Below are 21,423 nucleotides of genomic sequence, written 5' to 3'. Positions count from 1 at the left end.
ACATTTAGTCAATATGCAATTAATTGAAGTAGAGACACCTGCAAACTAATGCCATCAAATCAAGTGTGTAAGAAGAATGTACACTTATGTGAAGTGGCCTATCTTCCTACATTCACCTATTATATATTTAAGATGGCAGAAGAATTAAATACTGCTCAATTAAGAACAAGCCACCTAATGGATTGGAGCCTTTGGGAGACATAGGACAGAAAATTAACTTCAGGTGTGTGAGCATGGCATATTCTTGTGTTTTGTGAAAGACATTGCCATGAAAATTTGCCATCCACACACTTTTCATTAATTGTGTTTAACAACAACTAGTTATCAAGCTCCCTAGACCAGTGGTTTTTAACACTGAATTTAAAAAATTGGGACTCAGTGAAGACCCATGAATCCCCTGCAACTGTGTAAGAAATTGTGTGTCTGTGTGTGTGTATACACTTTTTGTGCTGTGGCTGAATGACTAATTAAGAGCCAATATCCTTTCTCCCCTTATTCTTGTGTAAATACTGATTTTATTCTATCTGGAAGGTGCTTGGCCGAATAGTGCACATGCTAATTTCCCCACTTGTCTTCTAGGTAGGACTGTCCACTGAGAATTAAGTGCAAGTTCTTGGTAAGACTTTGAGTCTCCTCAAGAATGACCAGACAGCAGGCATGTGTTCTTTATCCTTTTACCTCTCCATTTGTCTTCCTTTTCACTACTTGGAATGCAGATGTGATGGCTGGCACTCTAGCAGTCACTTTGGGACTTTTAAAAATATCAAGTAATTACATTATTTTTAATATTTTTGTACTGAGGTAAAGTTTATGTACAATGAAACATTCAGACCTTATGGATATTGTTCAATAAGTTTAGGCAAATACATATCAAGACCTACAGTATTCCCATCACTCTGAAAAGATCCCTCATGCTCTGCAGTCAATCTCAACATTTCACCTAAGAACTGCTAATCTGATTTCTTTTTCCATGTGTTAATTTTGTCTATTTAGAATTTCATATAAAGGGTCATACACTATGTGCTCTTTATTTCACCTGGCTTCTTACATTTAGCATATTTTTGACATCCATTCATATTGTTGCATGTATCAGTAGTTATCTTTTGTCAGCTGGACTACCATAGCAAAAATACCATAGACTGGGTAGCTTAAAAAACAAATATTACTCTCTAACAGATCTGGAGGCTGGGAAATCCAATCTGAGATCAAGGTGCTGGTAGATTTGGTATCTGGTGAGAAACTTCTTCCTAAATTATAGACTGCTGTCTTCTTGCTGTACATGGCCAAGATAGGACATCTCTCCTGTGTCTCTTCTTATAAGGACACTGAGGACACTAATCCTACTCAGAAGGACTCTAACCATGGCCAGACTATGTTCCAACAGCCCCAGTACCAAGAACCATCACACTGGGGATTAGTGCTTCAACAGATGAATTATGGGGGGATAACAAACATTTGGCCCATAGCAGTAGTTCATTCCTTTTTTTTTTTACTGCTGAGTACTATTTCGTGTTATGAATTAGAACATAGTCTCTTCATCAATTCTCCTATTGATAAATATCTAGTTGTTTCCAGTTTTTGGCTTTTATGAAAAAAGCTGCTATGCACATGCATATACAGGTCTTTATGTGGACATATGATTTCACTTCTCTTGGATAAATAATAGGGATATAATTACTAGGTCATAGGGTAGACATATCTTTATCTAAAAACTGCTAAAGAGTTTTACACAGAAACAATAAAATTTTACACTTCCATCAGCAGTGTCCTTGCTAACATTTGGTGTTTCAATTTTTTAAAAAATTTCAATCATTCTAGTGAGTGTGTACTATCTGATTTTTAAATTTGTGATCCTTAAGGGTTAAAGATACAGAACAGTTTTTATGTGATTATTGGACATTGCATTTTAATGCAATATTGGAGTAGAGGGTGAGACCTTCAAGGGACAGACTCTAATAACAACAGTTATTCATTTAAATGGCTTTTTAAAGACAATGGGTATTGGTAATCCTTTAATAGGGTTTGCAAACTTTGAGGAAGAATTGAAATGCTCTGGAGAATACTGGGCCCTTTGAAAGATTTGTGGTTGAAAGGGAGAGAGAGAAGAGTTAGGGCTCCTGGAGGCCAGAAACAGACTTTGGGGTAAAACAATGAGAATTTCAGTGGAGGCTTTGAGTTTTTTATGGAGTGTGTAGTGACAGTGAACACTCTTCTAGTCATCATACAATTTCAGGAAAAACCTCCATTATTTACTTATGCAGGAGTGGGAAAACTACTATTAGCACACTAAATCTGGGATGCCACCATTTTTTTGTGCCTGAGTACAATTTTATTGGCACACAGTCACACATTCATTTCTCTATTGTCTGTAGCTGCTTTCATGTGACGATGGCAGAGTTGAATAGCTGCAACAGAGATCAATAGAGCCTGCAAAATTGAAAATGTTTAGTATCTGGCCCTTTTCAGAAAAAAAGTGTTAACCCCTGTACCACTATGGGGGTAGGTGAGGGGAACTACAATGAGGTGATTAGTACTGGGTCGATGTGGGAGAGGGGTACGATTTTTGGAGGCTGGGTCCACTATTTCCAAGCCTAAGGAAGAATGTTTGTAGATTCTCCTGGCTTAGCAGCCAAGTATTTGAAAGTGCACCGAGAGACGTGGCCAGACGAACAGTTATTGAGGTTCTTTTCCTTTTTTCTTTTTGCTACTAAAATCGGTTGTATGTGACAATTTAGACTGACATAGTCCTTACTTCCCCAAGCTAGATGATACTGATGTGAAGGGACGTGAAAAGATCACAAGGTCAACAGAATAAGAATGCTAAACAACAGCTAATACTGAAATACCTTTGCAGACCATCCAAATCCCTTTGTTCTGACTTCATGTTAACTAAGTAATGTAAAAAAAAATCCATTTTTTTAACTCATCTGCAGATTAAAGAGCAAACACAAAAATATGCTCTTTGACCAACTATAGTTCCCTCTATGAAATAAAATCAGTGACTTCCTGATTCAAATTGGTTTCACCTCCATTAGAGGTGTGCGTCTGTTTTCTTTGGGCATAATCACTCTTCAATAAGCTGGCCAGTAAATACTGAAATATAAGAAAGGCTCCAATGACTAGCAGAAAGACTATAGTAATGGAGTCAAGGGGACAGGATTTGAAACTGCAAAGTTTACTAGTTCTGTGACTTGGACAAAGTGGTTTCACCTCTCTGAGCCTCCTGGTTTACTCCATTAAATGAAATAACATACTGAAGCCCTTAACCTAGTGCCAGAATAGAGTAAGGACTTTATAAACAAAGTTTCCTTTCTTTATCTTCTATGTGTAGGGCTGACAGATCATACTTTGAATAATGGTGCTCTGGGCTGAGGTGTGCCCTACTTCCCATTCATATGTTGAAATCTTTAACCCCAGTGTGTCTTTGAAAGAAAGTGAAAGTGAAATCACTCAGTTGTGTCCGACTCTTTGCGACCCCATGGACTGTAGCCTATCAGGCTCCTCCGTCCATGGGATTTTCCAGGCAAGAGTGCTGGAGTGGATTGCCATTTCCTTCTTCAGGGGATCTTCCTGACCCAGGAATCGAACCTGGGTCTCCCACATTGCAGGCAGACGCTTTACTGTCTGAGCCACCAGGGAAGCCTTTAGGAAGTAATTAGGTTTAGATGAAGTCATGAGGGTGGGGCCCTCAAGGGATTAGTGACTTTATAAGAAGGAACATAAGAGAGCATGTGCTGTGTGTGTGTGTTACACAGAAGAGGTCATGTGAGTGCACAGTGAGATGGATGCCACCTACAAGCAAACAGAAGAGATCTCAGATTGAAACCTACGTTACCAACATCTTGATCATGAACTTCTCAGCCTCCAGAGCTGTGAAAAAAATGTCTGTTGTTTAAAACACCCAGTCTGGTATATTGCAACGGCAGCCCGACCTAAGACACACTGTAATCCAGTGAAGCCCAGTCTTGAAAACCTCTCCTGATTGCCATTTAGCTCCATCCCTAAGGATTATATGGTAGTCATTTAAAGAGTTATCTCAATAATTTGTACTTTTATATTATCTAAAAGAGGGAACACACACCAGCTATTCACTTTCTTGTCATTCTCTACTGACTCTGTGTTTTCTTTACCTTCTGAGATATTTTAAGCCATTAGGAGATATTTTAAATTTCAAAGAGTTGATGTGGGTCTGCTATGTTTGGGTAGAAAGCCTCAAACTATATTTTACTGAGAGTGCAACTAAAGATGAGAGTAGTGTCTGAACTAAGGATATAGTGGACTGAGAACATTATGTGGGCTTTTTAAAAATAGATTTTATTTTTTAAGAGAAATTTTAGGTTCACAGTAGTACTGGGCACAAGATATTTCCCATAAACCTTTGCCACTACACAGGCATAACCTCCCCCATTATCAGCATCTTACACTATAGTTGGTACCTTTGTTGTAATTGACGAACCTACACTGACATGTCATTATCACTCAAAGCCCACAGTTTACATTAAGGTTCACTTGTGGTGTTGTATATTCTAAGAATTTGAACAAACATATAATAACATGGATCCACCACGATCATACCCAGTAGTTACAGTGCTCTAGAAACCCTCTGTGCTCTGCCTCTTCATCCCTCTGGGCCCTGATGCTGGGGCAGTTTAGGGATGCTAAGTCAGTATCAGATTCACAAAATATCTGATTGCAAAGCTCAAAGTCCCTAGTAACTACATGCTGTTGTTTTGTCAATCAACACTATCCTGGTCAGGAGCCAGGTCAAGAAATTTCAGGTACACTTGTTGGAATATCGGCTTCTGAAATTTCAGAGTGTCAGCTGTGAATATTTTCCACTTTTGCCATTCAGTGTTTACATTCAATGAAAAAGCTCTGTTTAGATTTTTTTTTTGGTCCTTTCCCCCCTTTTTATTGAATCAGAGACTAGATCTAACACTGATGCCTGGTCATGATAAAGGTAACTGAGATAAGCCTAAAAGTTGGCTACAAAACCCTGATTATTTATAGTCAGTGAGTTACATGGGATCATGCTTTTCATTCATACCTATATACATCTATCATACAAATTACACAGAAGCTTATTATTGTAAAAGAATTCTATGAAGTACAAGAAGGTAGTTATGTTAGAATATGGTTTCTCCATTTCACTCCTACTGTGCACCAATTTTTTTTTAAATATTTATTTGCTTAATATAGTGTACAAACTGTGACAACACAGTGGAGTGGAGGAAAATGCTGTAAATATTGTCAGCCCTCAGGAGAACTTAGAGTTTCCCTGAAAAGCTTAGGAAACTGACCATAATTCCACCCACTGATTATAAACTCTATGAAGGCATGGATTTTGCCCTGTTCAGTTGTTCATGGATCTATCCAAGTGTCTGGAGCAATGCTTGCAAAGGGTGACTACTCAGGAAATACTTGTAAACGAAGGAATGGATGATGAAGGAAAGTATATGCATTTCTTTGGAAAGAAACATTTTGCCTAACATTAAACACTAGAAAAAAATTTAGGTTTTTTTGTGTGTGTTTTTTTAAGGCATTAAGGCATTGAATGTACAAATTAATGCTTTTCATATGGCAAGAAGCTTCCTTTTGGCCACTGTCATATAAAATCATGTTCAACAGTAATCCAAGAAAGGATACATTAAAAGATTTTATTGCATTGAACATAAATCTAGGAAAATGAGCAAGGTTGGCTTCATGGGCATGTGGCCTATACAGCTGCACAGGGCCCCACGTTTAGAAGGGTTTGGTTTAATGCTCTACTGTTGCCATCTTGAAGTTGTTAACATTTCTGAACAAGAGGTTTTATAGCTTCATTTTACATTGGACCTTCCTCTGTCCATGGGATTTCCCAGTCAAGAATACTGGAGTGGGTTGCCATTTTCTTCTCCAGGGGATCTTCCTTGACCTAGGGATCGAACTCATGTCTCCTGAATTAGCAGGCGGATTCTTTACCACTGAGTCACCAAGGAAGCCCATAAATTATGTAGCTAGTTATAGAACTGAACTGATCTATTACAAGGCCATTACACACTAGCTAATTATTAAGAACAGAGTTAGGGGAGCTAAAGAAATGTAAATGAAAATTTTCAGTTCTATGACTTGTTAAAACTGCAGTGTCCATATAAGATATCTCCAAATGATCTAGAAGTCACTAGAAACAGGCAAATTGGCCCATAGATACGAGAAAAGGAAACAAAAAAACTGACATTTTAGAAATCATAATATGACATGATGTCTTGCTTGGTGCCAACTATGCCCTTATTCCCTAACCTTCTTCCTTTAGGTTTATAATTTAAAAGATAGACAAGGTAACATGAGTGATGTGCTACATTCAGTGATGTAATATATTTTTTCCTCTCTCAGTAGATGAATGCTAACTGACTTCTTTTTATGGGTCTCTCAGGCTTCAGACTACAGTGCAATGGGGGAATTTAAAGAAGTGTCTCTGATTGTAGATCCTCCTAATGTCTCACAAAAAAGAATTGGATGAATATTCACACATGATAACAACTAAGAAAAATAGAGCTAAGCATACAGATGAACAGGTATACTACTACCAAAATCTGGGTGAAATTTCTCATAAAGCTGTGGTTTGTGAAACTGAGTAAAGAACCAAAAAACCCTTACCCATGCTTTGATTCAATAGGCAGAACACAGAGAGAAGATCGGAAGAACTTTTATTCCTCTTGCATTGTAGAATGGAGCCTGAGAGATCCAGGGTCTGTACCCATAAGAGAAGTGAATGGGCATTCATCTACTAAGAGGAAAAAAAAAAAAGATTTAACACATCACTAATGTTCCTTAGTCTGAGTTTTCAATTATCAGTTGTCTAAACTGTACTTAGGGCAAAAACAGAGTTATCAGTTCAAAATTGGACTTGGTGGGAATTCCCTGGTGGTCCAGTGTGTAGGACTCTGGCTTCTACTACATGGGACACGGGTTTGATTCTTCATCTAGGAACTAAGATCCCACAAGCTGAACAGTGTGGCCAAAAAAATAAAATTTTAAAACATTTGGTCTTTGTACCGAATGTGTAAAACTGCTAAATGAAGATATCAGCTGTTCTAGCGAAGTGAACATTCTGTTCTGAAAATGAAGGAGTCTGACTTGATTTTCTGCATCAGATGGAAGGGCCATTTCAGAGTAAGTGAGAGCAGAGCCAGATTCTACAGAACCAGCTGGAAATATGGCAAAAGGTAGCTTTTTTTTTTGCCATTGTTATCTTTGTTATCATCATGATCTCATTCTCTGTCTTGTGATGACTTCAGAATTCTGAGCTTCATGCACGTCTTGTGATATACCCCTAATTTGCAGGTGGTCCTGGGTTGGAGATAAGGCTGCCAATTCCTGAGACTGAGGTGGACAATACATAAAATGTTTTGACCAAGGAGGCCAATGACTTACGGTGGTGTGACTTCCAATCTAAGCCTGTTTCCTCATATATAAGGGCTTCCCAGGTGGCGTTAGTGGTAAAGAAACCACCTGCAGTGCAGGAGGCTCAGGTTTGATCCATGGTTCAGAGAGATCCCCTGGAGGAGGGCATGGCAACCCACTCCAGTATTCTTGCCTGGAGAATCCCATGGACAGAGGAACCTGGTGGGCTACAGTCCATGGGGCTGCAAAGACTCAGACACGACTGAGCGACTGAACACACACCCACACCTCATATATATACATTAGAATAGCAGCAGCTGCTACATACTTTTGTTATAAGGATCATAGAAATAAAATATGCAAGCATGTATGTTTGTACATAAACTTTTGGTAGGAGAGGTAGTGCTGAATAAAACCAAATTTCCTTCCCAATTGACCTTTTCTAAACTACCATTTCTCATAGGGCCTTCCCCTGCATAACATTATATCTTATGAATATTTTCTGCTAAAATTAAAGCCAATATATTTAATTTTACTACTGAGTAACTTCATACATTCTGTAAATTTCAATGTAATTTTCCATTTGTATTACATAACTTTTCCCATGAATTACACTTCTACCATTCTTGTATAGAAAGGCAGTATTAACAGATTTTTTGGATTCACATCCTAGCCCTGACACTTATTAATCATGCAATATTAAGGCCAATTTTGGTGCCAATTCTGATGTGTTGTTTCTTCCTCCCACACCCAGCAATGCTCTGACACTAGCTGGGTGCCCTACAATTTAACTTAATTCTGATACTATTGAAACCAGGCAGGACCCTGTGGGTCTCCAGGACACGGAAGCCTTTCAAATGGTTGCAAATCAGGGAAGGGACAGAATACAGAGATAAGGGAGGAGCAGTCAGGAAACAATAGCACCGCTGTAGGGCAGGTCCCTGTGTTCCCCCTCAAGGAAGGGATACACAGAAAAGTATCATTAAATTCATCTGTAGAACTAAAACCTCCACTGAATGGAGGATGTTCCAGAGAGAAGGTCACAGTTTGATAATATAAATGCTCATCAGGAGACCATCTGAGGTCAAATGAAAGGAATACAGCTCCTCTCCCCAACCCTGATCCTTCTTATCAAACCCGTCCTTGAACTACTGCTATAAATTTCCTCACCAAATTCCCCCAGGTGGGGACACACAGTTTTTCAGGGCATCAGCTGGCTGTGTCCAGCCCCCAGCCCCGGCAAAGCAAGAAAGCTATTTTCACCTACTTCACCCCAAACTCTTGTCTCAGATTTGATTTGGCACTGGAGCACAGAGACTGAGCTTTCTGCATCATCCTCTACCTTGCAGACACTGTCAGATTCCACAGGTTAAGGGCTCAGTCTTACAAGACTACTAACTTCCCACTTTAGACACCAAACGAAAGTCCAGGTTGTCACCTGTGCTTCTGATCTGCCACATATAGACTGGAAGTTCCAACAACCCTCTCCCCTTGGTTTTGATTAATTTGCTAGTATGGTTCACAGAACTCAGAAATATTTCACTTACTAGTGTGGAGTCCAGGCAGAGGTCATAGGGCAATAAATCCAGAATTAGCCAAGCTCCATGGCAACCATTGTCATGGGCCATCCTGTTTGTCATGGATCTGTGCCATCCTGTTTGTCATGAGCCATCCTGTCCCTAACCAGCCAGCTCCCATCTCCATATTAGGCAAAGTGGGCACCAAAAGACCCCCGACCAATGACTTAACACCATCCCTCCCCATAGGAAGTTTCTTTGTCCTGAGACTATTAAAATTGGCTGCAAGCCCATGAGAGGGGTCGGCTCTCCTTGGTCTGTCAGGAAGTTGGCCTTCTGTCTTTGAAGTGCCCTCACTAGCTCAGCCTTTTGCTCTCAATAAACTATCTCTTCTAAAATACTCTTGTGTCTGGAAATTCTTTTCCAACCTGTGCTAGAACTGCCACAGTAACTAGACTACTGGCCTATTGTAAAAGAAGGTAACTCAGGAACAGTGAGATGGAAGATGTATATGGGGAAAGGGCTCAGAACTGCTTTATTCTCTGAGCACGCCTCTCCTCCCAACCAGAAAGCTCTCTAAACCCCTTTTATGAAGGCTTTATCACACAGGCATAGTGGATTAAACCATTCGCCACTGGTTATTGAACTTTACCTAAAGTCCCTTTTCCCTCCTCAGAGGTCAGGGGGGTGAGACTGAAAGTTCCAACTCCCCAACCACAAGGCGGGTTCCCTTGACAACTAAACCCCTAATTGCTTTCTAAAAATCATCTGCTGCTGCTGCTAAGTCGCTACAGTTGTGTCCGACTCTGTGCAACCCCATAGATGGCAGCCCACCAGGCACCTGCGTCCCTGGGGTTCTCCAGGCAAGAATACTGGAGTGGGTTGCCATTTCCTTCTCCAATGTATGCATGCATGCTAAGTCGCTTCAGTCGTGTCTGACTCTGTGCGACCCTATGGACAGCAGCTTACCAGGCTCCTCCATCCACAGGATTCTCTAGGCAAGAATACTGGAGTGGGTTGCCATTTCCTTCTCCAAAAGCCACCTCATTGACATAAATTCGGATGTGGTTGAAACAGGTTGGTTATAAGTATCAACAGACATTTATTGCTCTTACCACTTAGGAAATTCTTAGGGTTTTAGGAGCTCTGTACCAGAAACAGGGACTTCAAATGAATTATGTTTCTTATTACAACTCACAATGTCACATGAGCAAGTCACAACCTTCCTTTGCCTATGTGGATAATGGTTGTATCATCTTCACAGGTTTAATCGTGAGGTTATATGACTTGTGCTGTGCTTAGTCATGCCTGACATTTTGTGACCCTGTGGATTATAGCCTGCCAGGCTCCTCTCTCAACAGAATTCCAGGCAAGAGTGTTCCAGGCAAGAATACTGGAGTGGGTAGCCGTTCCCTTCCCCTGGGGATCTTCCTAACCCAGGGAATGAACTCAGGTTTCCCACATTACAGGCAGATTCTTTACCATCTGAGCCAGCAGGGAATCCCTTCTCCAGGAGATTTTTCCCGACCTAGGAATTGAACCAGGGTCTCCTGCATTGCAGGCAGATTTTTTACCAGTTGAGCTACCAGGGAAGCCCTTTATGAAATAACACCTTTAAGGTGTTATTTTTTTAGAGCAGTTTCAGGACTAGAGTAAGCTCTCCGTAAACAATAGCTATTTTTTCTTTAAATAGTAGTGACTCAATAAGAAAACCCAAGTATGAAAGTTTCACCTTCTTATGAATTGTCTCTGTTCTTCATATATTAGTAAATTTGCCAGGTATTTATTTTTTAAAAATATTTATGTATTCATTCATTCATTCATTTGGCTGTGCCAGGTCTTAGTTGTGGCACATGGGATCTTTAGTTATGGTATCTGAACTCACAGTTGCAGCATACAAACCCTTAGCTGCAGCATGTGGAATCTAGTTCTCCAACCAGGGATCAAACCCCAGCCCCCTGCATTGGGAGAGAGGAGTCTTAGCCACCGGACCATCAGGGAAGTCCCTCCTAGGTATTAAAACCATCTAGTGTGGAATGGCATCACCAACCCTGGGTCATTTGGGGATAGTTTAATAAATAGATTTAAAAATGAGTAGACAGAGTATAGGAAAACCACAGGGGCTGTGGAATACCCCAGGGCTAGTAATTACTGAATGCTGCTACCACCCCTAAGCCTTAAGGTGTCAGAGGAGAGAACAGTTATTGGGACTTAGAAGAAGAGAAGGCAATGTGATGAAGGGAGAAGGATAACAGAAGTTCTAACTTCTGGTGGAAGAAAGCAGCCAAGACAAGGTGACCTGGCAGAGAGGGAGCTGGGGACTAAATTCTTTCACTTTCCTCCCCTCCTTTCTCTCTCCTGCCAATACACCCTAGTAGCCAAATTGAACTCCAAACTTGAGGGAAGAGAATCCCGCTGATACAGTTCATCTAGGGCAGCCTCGTGGGTCGCAGCAGGATGGAGAAAGGGGAAGAGTGGACATGGACACGGGAAAGGTGCCCAGTGAACAATCATGTTAATTCTTAAACTTAAAAATCTGGCAGTTTCATAAAATCATATCCTATTTTTAAATGATTATTTCTTTAAAAATTTATCTTTATTTTTTGGCCACGCAGAATGTGGGATCTTAGTTCCCCAACCAGGGATCAAACCTGTGTCCCCTGCATTGGGAACATGGAGTCTTAACCAGTGGACTGCCAGGGAAGTCCCTATATCTGATTTTTTTTTTTTTAGTAATAAAAATATTCACTTTAAAAAAAATATTCACTTTTTTTGGAAAGAAAATCTTTTATATGAGACTAATATCTATGGAAATGGGTAATAGTTCTGTGATCTCTGTATCTGTAGACTTGTGTTAAGTAACTGTATCTATTGGGGTCAATAAATCTCTTAGAGAAATTAGATTTTTTGGGGAAAATACTACTTTAAACCACAGCCACCCATCTCAGATTACCTGTCCTTGGCCAAGAGAGGGATAAGGCTCAAGATTTGGTTGGTCTTAGTCCAGTCTATCTCCAAAAGTATAAAGTGTCCATAGGTATGGCTTATTGACAGGTGGATCAGCTGCATCATCTCTATAGATGAAGACCAATGAAAAAGGCAAAATGATAAATGTACAACGTGATGTTTGAAAACTTGTATGTGCTTCAAACATCATATATACCAAAGGACCTCTATTCTTTATTATTGTCTCTTCTTCACAAAGACATCCCTCATAGGTTCTCACACACCTTCTTTTTAACTGAAAGGCATGATTATCATTTTAAAATGCAGTTCCCCATTCCTTCAGCAGGTTTTGGCACCAACTCATTTCCTATCAGGCACAGACTTAATAGAACCCTCCATCTCTTCTGCTAACAAAGATTATACAGTGGGTGTTTCTCTGAGTTCACTGACAGCCTTCTATCCTGCCATGTTCCCCTCCCTACAACTAGATGGTGTCTCTGGTTTTTACTGCTCAGTTTCCTTTCAATCCCTGGGGTTCAGCTTGCAAACTGAAAATTTCCTCTTACCCACTCACTCAAACTCTCCCTCATTTCCAGACCCACTCAACTGTTTTCTCAACCTTTTGGAATCAATTACAATGATTATTCACTTTCTCTTTTTTCATATCTCTGACACAGGAATGGAACTCGAAACCTATAAACTTCTATTGAAAGTGCAGAAATCCCTCCCCTGCTCCCACTGAAAACTCATTTCCACATTTCTCTTTATCTGGTGCATTACTGTTGCTGTTTTATACCAGACTGTTGGGAGCTTAATGTTAAGTGCTTCATTAATAATGCTTTGTGCTTTAGAAAAATTTGAAACAGATAAATCTTGACAGTGGAAAGGACTTATTTATTTTATTCTTTGTGCTTAACATCACAGAGAACAGTTTAAAAACAGTTTTGTTTCTACTTCAAGATACAGAAAAGCAGTGCTTTACAAAACACAGCCACAGACAGAATTAATTAGTGGAAGTATAAAAAAGGGTTTTATGATTTAAAAATAAATGTTTGCTTCTAATAGTAATAAAAGGATAAAAATCACTATATTGAGAGAAGAGGAAAGAAGAAAACAAAAGCATACATTTTCCTGGAAGGATAGGGCAAACTCATGGGTGTGCTAACAAAAGAATCTGTACAGAAAATAATTAAAATAGAAAATGTCTAGTTTTGCCTTATTTGAAATGGATTTGTGAGTCCCATTTTGGCAATACTTGTCAGTAATCCGGTTTCCATTAGAAAACAACATTGACTGTTTTCTAGTCAGTCTGGTACTCTGCAACATTATTATCCTAACTTAATTCATATACTGGGTTGGCTAAAAAGTTCATTCTGGTTTTTCAATAAGATGGCATGACAAACCCCGAATGAACTTTCTCACCAATCCTAGTAAAAATAGTGTCTCTTCTAATATTCCCAACAGCCCTCCCTCCTGAAACCTTTCCTTTCCTCAACACATACCAAGCACTAGATGCAACCTTGAATCTAGTAGGGAACTTAAATGGCATTAGTTCAACCTTATTCCAAATTTAAAACATTTCTGGGACATGGTCAAACAGTTCTGCCTGAATACTTTCAGTGAGGGGAACTCATTCTTTACCAGGTGTTCCATTTCATTTGTGTCTAATCGTTAGTCCTTGAACAGAGTAAAAATCTGCCTCTGTAACTTGCTAGCTACTGGTTCTAGGAAACAGCTGGAACATCACAGGTTGATTGTTTTTGCTTTCACAGGATATAACTCTTCAGACTTTGAAGAGCAACAACACATTTCTCAAAGTCCTTTTTTTTTTTTTTTTTTTTTAGGATACATACCTGTACTTCTCTCAGCTTTTCCTTCTGTAAAATGATTTCCAGCTTGTTCACCATCTTGGCTGCTTTCCTGGAGAAATATCCTAATATGTGGAAGTTCTTTAGATGGAGCATCTAGAAATACATGAAAGGTTTGGGTTATGCTCTTACCAGTACTATTAGGCTTCCTCATGATGATATTAATACTATATATCTGTCCACGTAGGCTAAAAATCGTACTTTTACTTTTTATTGGACCTTACAGTGTGAACATCAGTTGAACTCAAGATTATTTAAACCCTAACATCTTTTTTCAAATGACTTGCAACCAGATGTGGCCTTTAATTCTAAACCTGAAAAATAATAAATTTAGTACTGACATGCAGACTTACGAACTACCTTTTTTATGAAACAAGTTGCCAGTCCAGGTTCGATGCACGATACTGGATGCTTGGGCCTGGTGCACTGGGACAACCCAGAGGGATGGTATGGGGAGGGGGGAGGGAGGAGGGTGCAGGATGGGGAATACATGTATACCTGTGGCGGATTCATTTTGATATTTGGCAAAACTAATACAATTATGTAAAGTTTAAAAATAAAATAAAATTTAAAAAAAAAAGAAAAAAAAATACTATGTGTGTTTCAACCCAATATTTTGGATTTTTATTATATCATCCAATGTATTAGTTTCAAACATTGTGACATCTTGAAATCTGAAAAGCATGCCTCTGACAGCCCCTTTTTGTGGAAAGTATATCATTGGAGACTTTACTCTGGTAGAGATCAACATATTACCCATGTGTCAGTAATAATTTGGAAGATTTTAAATGTCTATAACTGATAACAAACCAAAGTAGACAAAACTCAGGACTCAGTTATTCAACTGGTATTTCTGAGTGCCCATGATGTGTCAGGAACAGTATTAGGTATAAAAGACTATCAGAGTAACAGCTCACAATGTGTCCACATTCTCTGTACCTGTGCCTCTGTGTATTCTGAATCTGGGCGTGGCTGAAGGAAATCACCTTCGACCAATGGTATAACAGATGAGACACAAGCAGAAGCTTTATCAACATCTGTGCATTCGAGCTTGCTCTCTCTTGCTGGTCCTAGAAACCTTGAACCTTCAGCATGTGAATAAATCCACACTGGACTGCTAGAGACTCACGTGGCCCTGTCACCCTTGCCACTCTGGCCAGCAGTCCAACACCAACTGCTAGGCAGGTGAGTGAGGCCATGCTAGGCCAAGTGGCCCCTAGGAAACCTGCTGTCTAACCGTGTGAATGAAAGCAGCAGGACAACTGTTCAGTGGAGACCAGCTCAAGTTTTCAAATCATGTTATCATAAGCTAATAAGTGATGGCTGCTTTAATCTACCAACTTTGGGGGAGGCTTTTTACATAGCAAAAGCCACAGGGGAAAGTATATCAGCTTTCTGCTGTAGGCCCGAGTGGTTGCTGCCGAAAAGGTCAAGTTTAGGAAACCTGGGAAGGTGGGGCTGGTTTGGCTGGTCGCTACTCCAGACGCAAAGCAGTCACCATAAAGAATATTGAAGATGGCACCTCAGCCATGCTCTGGTGAGTGGAATTGATTATTATCCCCGCAAAGCGCCATGGGCAAGAAGAAAATTACCAAGAGGTCAAAGATCAAGTCTTTTGTGAAAGTTTACAATCACCTCATGCCCACAAGGTATTCTGTGGATATTCCCTTGGACAAAACTGGTCAACAAGGTTGTCTTCAGAGATCCTACTCTCAAATGCAAGGCCTGACAAGAAGCCAAGGTCAAGTTTGAGGATAGATACAAGACTGGCAAGAACAAATGGTTCTTCCAGAAGCTTCAGTTTTAGGTCTCTTTAAAAGTCATTAAAAATACCAAAAAAAGAAAAAGAAAGAAAGTGTATCAGACACAGTCCCTGGTCTCATGAAAAATGTTTTTAGTAAGATTCTCATTGGATACGGTAAGTTTCCCAACCTGTCATTACTACTCATATCCATTCCCTTGTCTGTCACTTATTCAGTTATTCCCATTAGACATGGCATTCTTTGTGGACTTGGCCATGTAACTTGCCTTATCCTATGAAATGTGAGAGGAAGTAACAGTGCCTTAAGAGGCATCTGTGTTTCCACCCACCTTCTTGTGCTTCTGTACCATGGGAAGAGGGAAGTGAAGGACACACAGAGCTCACCTGAACCCAATCTGCAGTGTGGCACCAAGGCCATCTGAGGCCAACCTCGATCAGCTAACACTCAGCCAAACTGCAGATGTGTGAGCAAGGAGAAATCACTGTTGCTTTATGCCACTGAATTTCAGGGTGCTCTGTCATGCTGGATTTTGGTGGCAAGATCTGATAGTGTGGAGCTATTTAAAGATATTGCTAAGTCAACAGTACCATTGCAAGAAACAAAGTCACATAGTTTAGTAAATTATTGGCTGAATTTTATCTACTAATAAATTTTTATTTACATTATGGCAGACAATAATAAGAGATATTCAACTGACAGAAATCATCAGTCACTGCAATATCTGGGAACTGAGTAACAGCAGCATCCTTTAATTTTTCAGTTGCTACACTTCTAGGACTAAAGGCTGTTTGGTCTTAAGCTTGGAAACCACTATGACTACTCTGTTATTCAAGATAGTTCCTAGACACTTTCAGTACCAGCTGATGTGTCTTTTCCCCCCTTTATTATGCCAAGGTAGAAGGTGATGATTAAAGTGTTAATAGCAGATGTAGACAAGATTTCCATTAGAGATATTTGCCTTCGTAGGGGGTTTCTTAACCATCAAAAGACCTCAGTACTCAAAGGAGATATGCTACAAGAATAGTCTGGCATGGAGTGTGGTTTATGTTTTGGGACAGAACACTTTTTTTTCTATTCAAGTCACAAAAACTTGAAGTGCTCTAATCCAGGCTGTATCCTGGATTAGATAATCCAGTGCCCTGCTGGTACACAAGAGAGTGTTTTTAAGTTTCAGATTTGCCAAGGTCTGATAATTTTTGGAAATCATAATAAAAACAAACTCCTAGATGTTTCAGCAATGTAAAACTGCTGTAAAGGTTTATTTGCCTACCCTTCAGTTTTTGTACTTAATCTTGTGAGTAGGCAACAAACGATTCACAGCCTGGGAGCCACCTTGTGAGTAGCGCTGCAATGAGAGACTGTGGGCAGGAGGGGATGATACACACAAGCTCTGTTGAATTATTTCCTTGGCTATACCACAGCTATCTTGCTGTCTTAGACAAGCAGAAAGTGGTAAGCACGAAGTGCTTATCATGATACAACAAAGTGGTATCATTGTTTAGAGGATATCACTACTTTGTATAAGAATATTCAGTAATGAGAAAAATGAAATTATGCAATTAACACCATCTTCTGGCAACCAATATGATTATAATTTTTTAGTATAATAATACATAAGAGGAATGAATTAACTTGTCAAATATAAACTAAGAATTTACTATGTGCAAGACCCTGTCCTAAGACCTAGGAATCCTTACTGTATAAAAGACCTGTGCCTTGGCCCTTACAAAGCTTATGCTATAATAGAAAATCTCCAAAATGTAGAATCAGTTTTGAACAGACCTGGCATTTTTTGTCCTCTTGCTGTTAGCACAAATTTTTGATAAACCTCATTAGCTTTATCACAATTAATTCTTGGCTTCTTTCTTTCACAACCATTTTTAAACTGTTCAGATGACTTGTATTAATTTCCTGACCTGAGGGTATAATTTTGGTCATTTGCCCTTTTCCAAGCAAATTTTTTTTAAAAATTGAAGTTGCATTGTGAAGTTGTCTCTGATCACTTCTTTCATTTGTATTAACATGATCACGTCCCTGCCCAACCATTGAAAAAATGAGGAACAGGAAAAGGAAAAAGACTACTGATTTGCAGAAGTATGTGCTTGAAAATGAAAATTACAAAACAGGAAGTTCAGCTTACCATTTTCAACATGCAAACATTTACCACAATAATTATTTTTAAGTATCAATTTATATCATGGATCTTAGAGAATAAATTTATGAAATGAATTATCCTGAGAGCTGCTAATGGGTAATAAATTGCAATGGAAATGTAAATGACCTGCTTCAACCATCAAGAGCATAGCAAACACCTGCAAATCCCAGCTTTCTCATTTACAAACAAGCTGACATGCTGGGTATTAATGCTACGTAACTTGGAGCAAGTTACCTAAGTGCTCTGGGTTCCAAGTTTCCTTATCCGCAAAATGGAAATACAAAGTTCCTTTAATGCCGGTTGCTATGAGGATTATATGATATTCTATATAAAACACCTAGCACAGTGTCTGCTCAATAAGTATTATTGATTACAGAGAGAATTGAGGCTATTGGGTGGACTTAGGTTTTTATATTTGATTTCTGAACATTTTTAGAAACAGCTGTCATAAAAAAGTTCCTCTGTTGGTTGTCCAGGTACCAAGTGAACTAGTGTGACAATTTTTTAGATTCCTAAGGGAATGTCTATTCGGGCTTCTTAATTATTTCAACATAAAAACTTTTTTTTTTTAATCATAACTTCAGCATTCTACCAAATCCAAGTAACAATCTTTTCAGAAGTTTAACAAAATAAAGAGCGGGTTCAAAGCACATGGTGGAAGATCAACTAAGTTCCCAGAAGCAGATTCTAAAGGTCATGAGTTATTGGTCAGAGAAAGTAGACTCCTCTGCTTATTTCAAGAGCAGAGTGTTCTCTGAAGATATTTCCTCCCAAGCTGTTCAGCAATTTCCTGCCCCTTGACTGTCTACAATTTGCTGTTTCAAACATGGCTTAGCAGGGTCACCCTGGTACCCAAACCTGTCATCTGAAGAGCTCACATCCTAGAAGAGACTGTTCTTTCTTGGCACTGACTAAAATAACTGGAGGAGCGTTTCCCTCTCTTTCAAAATGTCACACAGTCAATCTTTACTTCTGGAGAGCTTTGAGCTCTAAAAGCCCCACCATCTGGATCATTGCTCTGAACACAGGATTATGCTTATTTTAATAAAAATGTGCTAGCTACCATTAGCTACTCATTTAGAAATAAGGCTATTACGTCATTCCAGAAACAAATATATTCTGGAGAATAACATAGTATGTAAAGATCATAGTTATTTGATATCAGCATTATCAATTTAAAACTAAATGCACAAGCTGTTTTTTTAACAGTAGTTTAAAAAAGTTTGTTTCCTTTTTTCCCTTGAATTTTTATTCCATTTCTATGACACAATTTTGTTTCATATTTCTCTATTGCAAATATATATATATATAAATCATAACTAATTTTTAAAAATTCCCATGATCACTAATCTTTGGGTTGAAAAAATTCTTTTTTATTGGGTTATCTGTCAGTTATTATTAAAACACAGTTAATCAAAATGCTAGAAATATAATACACAATTTGATAAATAATGATTAAACATTAAAAGTAAATATTTATTACAAGTGTATTCCTTGATTAAATGATGAGGGTTTTTTTTCCTAATTTTTATTTCTGGATGAATATTAATTACACAAAGACAGAATTCAACATCTATTCCCATTGTCTGCTCTTCTAGGTATAAGTACTGATAAACCTGCATGTAAAGAAGAACACGGGAATAGAAGGAATTTTGTTAAAGGTAAAACAATTCTTTTAACTCTTTCTGAATTATATGCCAAATACGAGGTAGTTATATATCATCAAAAATAAATGTTAATGATCTATTAGCTGACAACTAAGCTAGGTAATTCCATTTTGTTAAAAGCAAAAAACTAGAAACCACCTGTCATGCTAAAGGATTAGTTACCGAGCCATTAGATTCATGTATTTTTCCAAGAGTGATGCTATTAATTATATTTCTCATCTTTATTTCACTCCAGATATTTTAATACTCTGGGGAACAGTTATCATAGTAACATTTAGAACGTGGGAGAAACAAACTGACAAAGAATTGCAATGCTGCAAAGGCAGGCTGAAAACAGCCCAGTGTTATCGGTTTTAGGTAAGGGTACATACAGAAGTTAGGATCTAGAAATTGATTTTCTTCTGGTTCTTGATGGCCGTATACTCCTTGGAAAGGGTTTATGTATTCCCAGTACAACCTAAACCCAGCATAAAGATTGTCATGCAGACAAAATGGCAGTGACAAACCCCCCCCTCATTTTTTAAAAACTACACTTGCAATGTTTGAACTCAAGCTCACTGTACAAAATTCAGACGATATTGAAGTTTGCAGAGTCAAAAATGAAAATCCTCCTTCATGTTCCCTCAGCCCTAATTCCCAGGGATAACCACTTTTCAGTACTTTTCTATGTAGCCTTACGGACATTTTGGGTCATTTTCTTTTTTTTTTTTTTTTTTAATTTTATTTTTAAACTTTACAATATTGTATTAGTTTTGCCAAACATCGAAATGAATCCGCCACAGGTATACCCGTGCTCCCCATCCTGAACCCTCCTCCCTCCTCCCTTCCCATACCCTCCCTCTGGGTCGTCCCAGTGCACCAGCCCCAAGCATCCAGTATCGTGCATCGAACCTGGACTGGCGACTCGTTTCATACATGATATTATACATGTTTCAATGCCATTCTCCCAAATCTCCCCACCCTCTCCCTCTCCCACAGAGTCCATAAACTGATCTATACATCAGTGTCTCTTTTGCTGTCTCGTACACAGGCGAGGGTTTCATTAAGACAGAGCTCTTGTGCCGGTTCTGTTCAGTAGCCCCTGAGGATAAGTGAATAGATTCCCCTTCCATTCCTCTGTTCCCCTGTAGGGGTCTATCTTTGGTTGACTGGCCTAAAAAGAGACCTTGAGATGAAGATTCATGTGTAAGTAATTTATTAAGGAACTGTTCTGGGGGAAACTGATAAGCTACCGAGGGAAAACAGGGCAGAGAAGGGTAAGGAACTAAGCAGAAAGTATCTTTTTTTGTTTTTGTAAACTGTGTATCTTGAAGCTGTCTCCATCCTACTACATACATGGCTGTCTCTTTCTTTTCAATAATTACAGTTTTCTAGTATTCCATGATATAGATGTGCCATCACTTAATCTTTTTAATTTTTATTGATGTTCCTAAATAGGGAGACTCCAAATTTTTACTTTTGAAAGCAATTCACAAAACATATCTACTTCTTGGGGCACATATATGATGACGTTGTAGGAAATATTATTAGGAATGTAGGAATTTTCTGGGTCCAGTTTATCTAAAATCTCACTAACTGCTACTAAGTTGCCCTTTTAAAAGACTGTAGGGCCTTTGTTGGAGGTCCAGTGGTTAAGACTCCCATGCTACCACCGCGGGGGAACATGGGTTCCATCCCCAGCCAGGGAACGAAGATCCCACATGCCATGCAATGCAGCCAAAAAGGCTGCAACAACATCTATCTACCAAGATGTAAAAAAGTGCTCCTTTTCTTTAATGCTTTTACAAACTCTCAAGTTATTAGTATTTACAATATTTTAGGGAAAGCCATACTATAACATCTTTGCATGAAACATTCCCTTGGTATCTCTAATTTTCTTTAAGAGATTTCTAGTCTTTCCCATTCTATTGTTTTCCTCTATTTCTTTGCACTGATCACTGAGGAAGGCTTTATCTCTCCTTGCTATTCTTTGGAACTCTGCATTAAAATGGGTATATCTTTCCTTTTCTCCTTTGCTTTTCACTTCTATTCTTTTCACAACTATTTGTAAGGCCTCCTCAGACAGCCATTTTCCTTTTTTGCATTTCTTTTTCTGGGGGATGGTCTTGATCCCTGTCTCCTGTA

General features: G+C 38.9%; 1 pseudogene; it reads left to right on the top strand.

Annotated features, from left to right (window-relative positions):
• LOC112582301 overlaps window positions 1-15,521 on the top strand; it is a 29,707-nt pseudogene extending 14,186 nt beyond the window's left edge.
• Window positions 15,522-21,423: the final 5,902 nt, after the last annotated feature.

This window comes from Bubalus bubalis, chromosome X (assembly GCF_019923935.1).
Source record: "Bubalus bubalis isolate 160015118507 breed Murrah chromosome X, NDDB_SH_1, whole genome shotgun sequence".
In the NCBI taxonomy this organism is placed as follows: Eukaryota; Metazoa; Chordata; class Mammalia; order Artiodactyla; family Bovidae; genus Bubalus; species Bubalus bubalis.
Note: the sequence above shows the minus strand (reverse complement) of the source record. Positions and strands in the feature narration are given on the sequence as shown.